Source organism: Rutidosis leptorrhynchoides, chromosome 11, assembly GCF_046630445.1.
Source record: "Rutidosis leptorrhynchoides isolate AG116_Rl617_1_P2 chromosome 11, CSIRO_AGI_Rlap_v1, whole genome shotgun sequence".
NCBI classification, from domain to species: domain Eukaryota; kingdom Viridiplantae; phylum Streptophyta; class Magnoliopsida; order Asterales; family Asteraceae; genus Rutidosis; species Rutidosis leptorrhynchoides.
In genome coordinates, this window is record NC_092343.1 from 404529138 (window position 1) to 404540955 (window position 11818).

Below are 11818 nucleotides of genomic sequence, written 5' to 3' on the forward strand. Positions count from 1 at the left end.
TGTTCTTATCACCTGAGAACAACACAACGAAGTCAATATACATATCTCAATCAATAGTATAATCAAATCATACTATAAACTAGGTCATAACACCATATATTCATAATTTTATGAGTCTACATCATGACTCCATTCAATAATGGCATACAGGTGCGTGCAAAACACGACATACACACTAAAACTCCTTTTTCGACCCAAAAACAGTTTGATCTAGTTTCTTAAAAGTTCACCATTGAAAAGTATTCTTTATTACAATTCTAACGATAGTTTATTCATCAAAAACGGAGTTACGTTTTGAAAGTTACGCCCGTTTCAATTTCATAAAAGGTACTGTAGCAAATAGTGACACTGTAGCAACTCGGTACTGTAGCAACTCGGGGTACTGTAGCACTCGGCACTGTAGCAAATAGTGGTACTGTAGCAAATAGTGACACTGTAGCAAATAGTGACACTGTAGCAAATAGTGATACTGTAGCAACTCGGTACTGTAGCAACTCGGGGTACTGTAGCAACTCGGGTACTGTAGCAGACTGGGTTTCGAACCAATTTCGCTGATTTTGTGATTTCTTCCCCAAAAACTCGATTTCTAAGTGTTTTTGACCAAATTTTAAGCACAAGAAAGTTACTAAACATATATACAACCTATTTCTAACATCAATTAAGCATAACTAACACAATTCATGAAGATTCAAGCTAAAAATCACACTTTTGCTCAAGAACACAAAAACCCAATTTACACAAGATTCAAGCAATGATTCAAGCATGCTAACCTGGTTTGATGATTACAAAGATGATATAAATCAGTTCCTAAAGCTCCACAAACCTATTTCAGGCTTGGATCAAGTTAGGGTTTCAAGGTGAAAGAGTTTAGGTACGGTGTGTATATTTTTTTCAATTAGGAAAATGATCAAGAAGTGTCCAGAACATATATATAAATGGGTTATAAACTCATACCTCATAACACACGGGTATTTACCAGTTATCTAATATCTTTCGTACATCGTTAGGAGGCCCTAACGGAGTCCAAATTCAACAAACGAACCTGTTCTGTGACCCTTGTCACAAACTGGTCTCAACTAAATAACCAAATAATTATAAACATATAATTATTAAAATCACTAATTACACCATACCCTAAGGGTACAATGGTCATTTCATCTAGGCCCAAAATGCGGGTGTTACAGAATTGTTATATGAAATAGTATGGAAAAATACCGATTAAAGATTGTTACACGCTAACGGGCAGTGTACCCGATCGTGTAGTAGTATAAATAATGGTTTAGTTCCGTGTATCGTTCCAAGGACAGTTGTATTAGTCAAACTAGAATTAAAAACTATATTGTGATTAACTAAGTAAATGAAACTTAAAGGTACAAGATATTATGTTTTTGTGGCTATTTAACGATTTAGCCAAATCAGAGAAGATTAAAAGTAAAAACAATATTTTTGGTCTTTTAAGTTTATAAGATGAAAACAAGTGCAAAGAAAGCAAATAAGATAGTTTGATTAAGATCAAAGATACGAAATGTTCATCTAGATATTTTATCCTCGGTATTGGATGTAAGTTATATTGTTAAGACCCGATTGAATGAATATGTGTGCAAGTTACCTAATATATTTACCAAGAGTTCTCTTTAGTAAACACGCAAACTCGATTACAAGATCAAGGGTTCCCTTTTCTCTATAGTTCTCGTGTTTGTAACCAAATAACTATGATATATATGCTAATCATCCAAATCGACTTGCCAAGAGTTCTCTTTAGCAAGTACTCAAACTAGAATTACTAAGTGGAGGGTTACCTATCACCTAGACCTTTTCGTTTGTGACTAGTTGATTAGCTAGATCAAAGACTTGAATACCAATTGTCTTTTGCGTTTGCTCTACACAATTCATTCCTATATCGTCTAATCGTTTTGATCTAATTTACCCCCTTGGTCCGAATTAGTAAACAATCAATCTAAGACAAGTTGATTGTAAATCAATATGATACATCAACAAGAGTTCTCTTTATCAACAACATATCAATTAACTAGATACAAATGATTTGACATCAATAAGCATGGTTCTTAAATTTAAGCTTTAATCTATCACACATAATACATTCAATCAATAATATTACATCCAATACCTCAGTTATTAATCTAGACAAACATTATAGAGTTTAGCCAACAATCATATTAACAAACAAAATAGCAATCAATTGATAAGTAGAATTCATTGTAAGAACAAGAAATCAACCTAATAGAGAATAAATCTTGAATGGAGAAAGTGTTGAATCTTGATTCTTGGATGTTAAGCCTCTTCAAAGAGCTTAGAATTCTCCAATTTTGCTCCTAAAATCGTCTCAGAACTCCTCTGGTTCGTATCTGCAGTTTCTGATTGTATCTCCCTTTTTTAAAGTAGTTAAAGTTGGTCAAAAAGCAAAATTAGGCTGAAACCTACTTCTGGACGGCGTCCAGATTTCTGGATGGCGTCCAGTTGTAAAGGCCTGGACGGTGTCCAGTTGTGAAGGGCTGGATGGCGTCCAGAAATCTGGACGGCGTCCAGTTGTGCTGAATTTGACTGTCTCGTTTTTTCCAAATCTCCCTTCATTTGGACGGCGTCCCTATCATTTTGGACGGCATACAACATATCTGCAGCCTTGTTTTATCATTTTAGAGCGCTAATTTGACCATAACTTGTATCGGAATCAACTATGACGAAATCACAACTTATAGAACGGTCATAATTCACCAAAACTCTTTATAAACCACTTTCCGATACACTTTTCATACCTTTGTGTATTACTTGTAGAAACCGCCTTAACTATCCTTGATTCGAGAGTATTTCATACGATATTGCGAGATATATATATATGATGTATTTGAGCAATATCAACATTAAAGCTTAGTTACCAAGGTGCTCAATCTTGTAGAATATTTTGATAAACGTTTCTGGATGAAACAACTGAAATCTTGTGATCCGCCTTTATGTACAGATTATGCAAAACATTAAAACTATGAACTCACCATCCTTTGTGTTGACACTTGTTAGCATATTTATTCTCAGGTTCCCTAGAAGTCTTCCGATGTTTGCTTATATGTTAGACAAGCTATGTGAATGGAGTCTTACATGACATATTTTTCAAGGAAACGTTGCATTCACCAAATCATCACCATGTATCTTATTTTGACTGCATTGTCAATGGAAGTATTATTGTAAACTATTATTTACGGTGATTGTCTATATGTAGAAATCATCAGATGTCGAAAACCTTTGATTTAAATATTCATTTATGGTGTACCTTTTCAAAAGAATGCAATGTTTACAAAACGTATCATATAGAGGTCAAATACCTCGCAATGAAATCGATGAATGACGTGTTCATCCATATGGATTTGGAGCGATCGTCACAGTTGGTATCAGAGCGTTGGTCCTAGTGAACCAGGTCTTGCATGAGTGTGTCTAACTGATAGTTGTTAAGATGCATTAGTAAGTCTGGACTTCGACCGTGTCTGCATGTTAAAAGTTTTGCTTATCATTTCTTGTCGGAAATTACATGCTTATCATTCTTAAGTCTATACACGTTTTCCTGCATTTATTGCATAAATAGTGTATAGACAAAAATTCATATCTTAGCGTATCTGTTACTGTAAACTTTTCCTGACACCTTCCGAAAATTTCTCCGTGATTTATGGAATTTGGTATTATATATACATATGTAAATTATGTATTGAAGAATAGCAAACTAAATTCTATAATCTAATTCATATCAAAAATCACCTCCCTAATTATACAAGATGGATCCCGTATCTAGTTCAAATTCCTTAAACTCCGACAGCTATTCCGATATGGATATTCACCTGAATTCCGAAGACAGTGTAACCGAAATGGATCAACCAATCAGCCATCACCTATTCTGGATGAATTGGGGATGAGTTCATAGCCTGCTTAGTCATTGGAGACAAGAAGAAGGTGATCCCTTCCATCCACCACATTGCCCTCTTGGCGAAGAACCTGAAGCACTTACCGGCGAACCTATTCGAGACACCATTTTCTCTCTCATTTCCAGAGTGTCTCATCACGATTATATATTATCTCAAATTCTAGATCTTATTCGTCCACTCGTCCAAACTGACAATCACCCCGGTGTAATAGAAGAAGTCAACGAGCTTCGTGCTCGGGTAGTGGCTTTGGAGAATGTGGTGCAAAGGTTACAAGCACTAGCAGCAGCACCGGCAGCAACAGTACCACCATCAGCAATACCAACAGTACCATCACCACCACCAACAACAACATACGCATCCCACACCTCAACATCACAATCTGTACCTCGAACATCAACGTCATACGCTCTATAGATACCAATGAATACCAACAACAACAAACGATGAAGTATTGATTCATAACTTCATCGAAGAAATATTTTGCAGAGAACATGGAGTTTCTAAAAGTTTTAGAGATTATATATTCTAGTCCTAGTCGAAAACCAGATGAGATTAATATTATGTTAACTCATTAAATCCATGATTACATCTAAGGAAAATATATATGTAGGTATATTTTCATAAAGATTGTAATTAAAAAAATTCTTTTGTACAAATTGTTAATGGTGAGAATATTTTAACGGGTAGGTAATACCCGAGAGATATATAAATTCACAATTAATATGTTATATTCTTCGATTTTGATTCAACAAATCATCAACTATACTCACTACTTTCACAACAATATATATTCTTTTATAAAAATCAAAGCAATCATCCTCATCCAAATTTGATTACATATTTTGATTTTGAAAAATCAAAATCCAAGTCAAGATTTAACAAAAGACATCATTCTTAGATTTCTACATCTTTAGAAGCTATACTTTGACTTCAAAACTGTGCTAGAACATCATAGAACCCAGAAAAGTATTTGTATCATTCAAATTCCTAGAACATCATATGAATATTAACGATTACAATCTATGTTCAAATCCCTCGAAATACCTGAAGACACTTCAAATAATGAAACATCGAGATGATGATCCAACCACATGTTACCGCAGTCTTGTACCTGAAAAACCCTCAAAATCAAAGTCATAGTTTAACACGTATCCGTGTCAGACCCTTTGGCATTTATTAGCTAAAATAACTTTTCAATCCCTTTTCAAAATAGACAGTTTTGTCACCACTCCAGCAAATCACCTTCAATTGTTCATTCGAATAAGCCTTATTATAACGATTACCCCTTCATCATTGTTACCGGGGAACCTTTCATATTCCACCACATTAGCAGTAAACTTATCAACAACTTCATTGATCATTAAGCCTCTTCGAAAAATTACGATAATTATTCATTGAAACTCTATCAAGTACCCATATACAACTTATAACAACAATTGTCATATCAACTACTGGGAATTAGCAAATCAGTATTTTGAATTTTGTAGCAATTTTTCGCCAACAGTTATATATATACATATAACGTTTACCTTCAAGACTTACAGACTTCGAATGTGAAGTTTCTGAAAAACACCCTAAACTACGAACTAGTTCTCGAAATCTTGAAAAATGCTGATGAAGCAGTAAAAACTGTAAACGACTTTAACAGTCGAAAGTTTGATGATAAAGAGTAGTGTGTTGGAAAAGCACAGAAAAAGAGAAAATTTGGTACTGGAAAACAAATTGAGCAAACCATGAAGGAGGCTGTGGACAAATCACAAAGACTAAACCTGCCTTCAAAGAATCCAAATGATTCAGTGTCTGCTGAAGTCATTAACGAATACATTGCTCTTGACTATAAACCTTTACGAACAAATCTTCTTCATCATTCTTCAATATTAAAAATTCTAAGATATCATCGTATCTTTCATTATAAATATCTTCGATATTCTTGAAGATATTTTCACAACTATTCTTATCTGAAATCATTTATCTCTTTGCGCTATCTGTATTACATCATAAAAGAAACTATTTTAGTTTCTAAATCCTGAAAATGTCGAAAAATGAATGTTTTTGAAGTAGTGTTGGGAATTGAAGCATGAGTTAGTATAATATAATGACACTTGATTAACGTGATTATATTACAGTAAGTCATGCTGAGTTTCTAATGGAACGTGATAAAGATTCACGGATCATACCCTCATCATGAACCATGTTACATAACTCTTTCATTCTATTTAACCTCTAAATATATCAAGAAAATATTTTTCTTGATGATTCGGTCTTTTTCGGATATTCTGGTAATTTGACAAATCAAGATTGTGCCATTACAATTTCTTTCTTAGAACATTGACTATGTTCATTTCGAAATTCATAACTACGAATTCTGGACCATTATCCGCTTGACTTAAGGTCGGGAAGAGAAAACAAAAGCATGAAGCTCCGAAATATAATGGAGAATAAAAAGCCCGATAAAAACCCCGAAATTACAAACCGTGTATATCAATGCGTATAGCAATATAAAGACACGGGAGAATGAAAAACACTATAACCTCAAGGTAATAGTAGAAGAAAATAACCTCCTCTGGTGGCAGATGAAAAAGAAGAATGAAGGATACGATAGCCAAGAAAATATCAAGAATCAGAACTGGATTAAGCATTTTCACAATCTATTAGGAAGTATGAAATAAGGAAGAAGCTTATAGGAGTGGTGAAAATAAATAAAATGGAAGAGGTCAATTTATAGTGAAATACCAGACATAACAATCAAGGCAGATTACGCATTTAATTAAAGAAGATCTTAATCTCCTTAATTCCCGAAGAATCAAATCTATTTAGAATATGAAGATTTTCTATTCCTTAAATTCCGTAAATCAACCGTTACTACGTCAAAAATTAAGACGAATCTCTATTCCTTCATTTCACTCTTTTACGATAATTTCTTTCATACGCTTCGAGTAATTGGATTGTTTTATCCATATTATTCAACGGTGATAAAACTCTAATTATCAACTCATATTCGTCATGAAAACATTTTTATTGTTAGCCATGACGACCTCACTCAAATTTCGAGACGAAATTTCTTTAACGGGTAGGTACTGTGACGACCCGAAAATTTCTGACCAAATTTAAACTTTATCTTTAAATGATTTAATGTTTTTGACACGATAAGCAAAGTCTGTAATGTTGAGTCTCAAGTTTTGGAACTATATTCATGTAATCAATTATTCTTTGACTGTTCTCGAAGATTCACGAACAATATATATAACTTAATGTGCATATATATATATATATATATATATATATATATATATATATATATATATATATATATATATATATATATATGATTTCAAGTTATTTAGTAAACGATAGTAACATTCGATTATTAATTCGATTGATATTTAGATAAGTTAACTAAAACGTTTAAAATGAACCAGTAAAACACTAATTTGCTACAGTATTTTCGAATTGCTACAGTATCCGAAAAGCTACAGTGTTTTCGAAAATCACTATTTGCTACAGTAAATTTGCTACAGTAAAACACTATTTCAAAATGAAAATGTATATATGTATATGTATATACTACGAGACGATGATTTATAGAAGCAAATAACCAAAACACTTAATTGATTAAATCTACACTTCGAGTGATATAGTTTATCAATGATTAAGTTTAATTTTTGATAAAGGTACACGTCGCGTAACGAAAAGTACTAGTTTTCTAAGCGTACGAAAATACATTCGAGAAACCAGAAGCGGGACATAAGTTGAACGTAAACGTACAAGACATCGGAACTAATATTACAAGTCAACGTTGCACGAGAATATAATATAATATATATATAATTATTATAAATATTATATATTATATATATAATTAAAAATTATGTCGACAAACTACAAAACAAAACAATGTGAGCTGGACAATGGAGCCATGCGATCGCATGGCCATTGCCCACGAAACCCATGCGATCGCATGGTGGCTGGAGGCAAGAAAAGTTGTATATATTGCTCGACTTCTGGCTCAGTTTTCACACTCTATCTCTCACGATATATAAATATATATATTTATATTATTATTATTATTATTATTATTATTATTATTATTATTATTATTATTATTATTATTATTAAGATTAATATTATTATTAATCTTATTATTATTATCAATAGTATTAATATTATTACTATTAGTATTATATATAAAATATTACGACGAGTGCTGTCCAAGTGATTTCAAAATGGTTTTTCAAGTAAGTTAAAGCTAAGAAAATTATGGGTTATAGCTATGGAGGTTATGGATAATGTTCATGGGTATTGTTTGCAAGTCAAACCTAGTGTTTATCATCTCCGTTGTGTCTACGTACTTTCCTGCAATATTGAATCACAATATTGATACGTGAGCATTCATATCTTATCTTTTATATATTAATAGTGTATCCATGTCTAGTGCTCGAACATATATGTTTATGCATGCTTGTATGCTAAATTTTGTCGTTATATAGTTTATGATTAATCACGAATTTAATACAAATATCACTGATATAAGGTATGTGATATGCATGTTTTTGGAAAGCTGGCGAAAAATCAATAACTTTTCGTTTAGAAATCGCGTGATTTCGATGAACGGATTAAAAGATATGTGAAATGTCCCGTTCTTATTGATTAAAAACGTTCCATATTAATTGATTTCGTTGCGAGGTTTTGACCTCTATATGAGACGTTTTTCAAAGACTGCATTCATTTTTAAAACAAACCATAACCTTTATTTCATAGATAAAGGTATTAAAAAGCTTTACGTAGATTATCAAATAATGATAATCTAAAATATCCTGTTTACACACGACCATTACATAATGATTTACAATACAAATATGTTACAACAAAATAAGTTTCTTGAATGCAGTTTTTACACAATATCATACAAGCATGGACTCCAAATCTCGTCCTTATTTAAGTATGCGACAGCGGATGCTCTTAATAATCACCTGAGAATAAACATGCTTAAAACGTCAACAAAAATGTTGGTGAGTTATAGGTTTAACCTATATATATCAAATCATAATAATAGACCACAAGATTTCATATTTCAATACACATCTCATACATAGAGATAAAAATCATTCATATGGTGAACACCTGGTAACCGACATTAACAAGATGCATATATAAGAATATCCCCATCATTCCGGGACACCCTTCGGATATGATATAAATTTCGAAGTACTAAAGCATCCGGTACTTTGGATGGGGTTTGTTAAGCCCAATAGATCTATCTTTAGGATTCGCGTCAATTAGGGTGTCTGTTCCCTAATTCTTAGATTACCAGACTTAATAAAAAGGGGCATATTCGATTTCGATAATTCAACCATAAAATGTAGTTTCACGTACTTGTGTCTATTTTGTAAATCATTTATAAAACCTGCATGTATTCTCATCCCAAAAATATTAGATTTTAAAAGTGGGACTATAACTCACTTTCACAGATTTTTACTTCGTCGGGAAGTAAGACTTGGCCACTGTTGATTCACGAACCTATAACAATATATACATATATATTAAAGTATGTTCAAAATATATTTACAACACTTTTAATATATTTTGATGTTTTAAGTTTATTAAGTCAGCTGTCCTCGTTAGTAACCTATAACTAGTTGTCCACAGTTAGATGTACAGAAATAAATCGATAAATATTATCTTGAATCAATCCACGACCCAGTGTATACGTATCTCAGTATTGATCACAACTCAAACTATATATATTTTGGAATCAACCTCAACCCTGTATAGCTAACTCCAACATTCACATATAGAGTGTCTATGGTTGTTCCGAAATATATATAGATGTGTCGACATGATAGGTCGAAACATTGTATACGTGTCTATGGTATCTCAAGATTACATAATATACAATACAAGTTGATTAAGTTATGGTTGGAATAGATTTGTTACCAATTTTCACGTAGCTAAAATGAGAAAAATTATCCAATCTTGTTTTACCCATAACTTCTTCATTTTAAATCCGTTTTGAGTGAATCAAATTGCTATGGTTTCATATTGAACTATATTTTATGAATCTAAACAGAAAAAGTATAGGTTTATAGTCGGAAAAATAAGTTACAAGTCATTTTTGTAAAGGTAGTCATTTCAGTCGAAAGAACGACGTCTAGATGACCATTTTAGAAAACATACTTCCACTTTGAGTTTAACCATAATTTTTGGATATAGTTTCATGTTCATAATAAAAATCATTTTCTCAGAATAACAACTTTTAAATCAAAGTTTATCATAGTTTTTAATTAACTAACCCAAAACAGCCCGCGGTGTTACTACGACGGCGTAAATCCGGTTTTACGGTGTTTTTCGTGTTTCCAGATTTTAAATCATTAAGTTAGCATATCATATAGATATAGAACATGTGTTTAGTTGATTTTAAAAGTCAAGTTAGAAGGATTAACTTTTGTTTGCGAACAAGTTTAGAATTAACTAAACTATGTTCTAGTGATTACAAGTTTAAACCTTCGAATAAGATAGCTTTATATGTATGAATCGAATGATGTTATGAACATCATTACTACCTTAAGTTCCTTGGATAAACCTACTGGAAAAGAGAAAAATGGATCTAGCTTCAATGGATCCTTGGATGGCTCGAAGTTCTTGAAGCAGAATCATGACACGAAAACAAGTTCAAGTAAGATCATCACTTGAAATAAGATTGTTATAGTTATAGAAATTGAACCAAAGTTTGAATATGATTATTACCTTGTATTAGAATGATAACCTACTGTAAGAAACAAAGATTTCTTGAGGTTGGATGATCACCTTACAAGATTGGAAGTGAGCTAGCAAACTTGAAAGTATTCTTGATTTTATGAAACTAGAACTTTTGGAATTTATGAAGAACACTTAGAACTTGAAGATAGAACTTGAGAGAGATCAATTAGATGAAGAAAATTGAAGAATGAAAGTGTTTGTAGGTGTTTTTTGTCGTTGGTGTATGGATTAGATATAAAGGATATGTAATTTTGTTTTCATGTAAATAAGTCATGAATGATTACTCATATTTTTGTAATTTTATGAGATATTTCATGCTAGTTGCCAAATGATGGTTCCCACATGTGTTAGGTGACTCACATGGGCTGCTAAGAGCTGATCATTGGAGTGTATATACCAATAGTACATACATCTAAAAGCTGTGTATTGTACGAGTACGAATACGGGTGCATACGAGTAGAATTGTTGATGAAACTGAACGAGGATGTAATTGTAAGCATTTTTGTTAAGTAGAAGTATTTTGATAAGTGTCTTGAAGTCTTTAAAAAGTGTATGAATACATATTAAAACACTACATGTATATACATTTTAACTGAGTCGTTAAGTCATCGTTAGTCGTTACATGTAAATGTTGTTTTGAAACCTTTAGGTTAACGATCTTGTTAAATGTTGTTAACCCAATGTTTATAATATCAAAAGAGATTTTAAATTATTATATTATCATGATATTATGATGTACGAATATCTCTTAATATGATATATATACATTAAATGTCGTTACAGCGATAATCGTTACATATATGTCTCGTTTCAAAATCATTAAGTTAGTAGTCTTGTTTTTACATATGTAGTTCATTGTTAATATACTTAATGATATGTTTACTTATCATAATATCATGTTAACTATATATATAACCATATATATGTCATCATATAGTTTTTACAAGTTTTAACGTTCGTGAATCACCGGTCAACTTGGGTGGTCAATTGTCTACATGAAACCTATTTCAATTAATTAAGTCTTAACAAGTTTGATTGCTTAACATGTTGGAAACATTTAATCATATAAATATCAATCTCAATTAATATATATAAACATGGAAAAGTTCGGGTCACTACAGTACCTACCCGTTAAA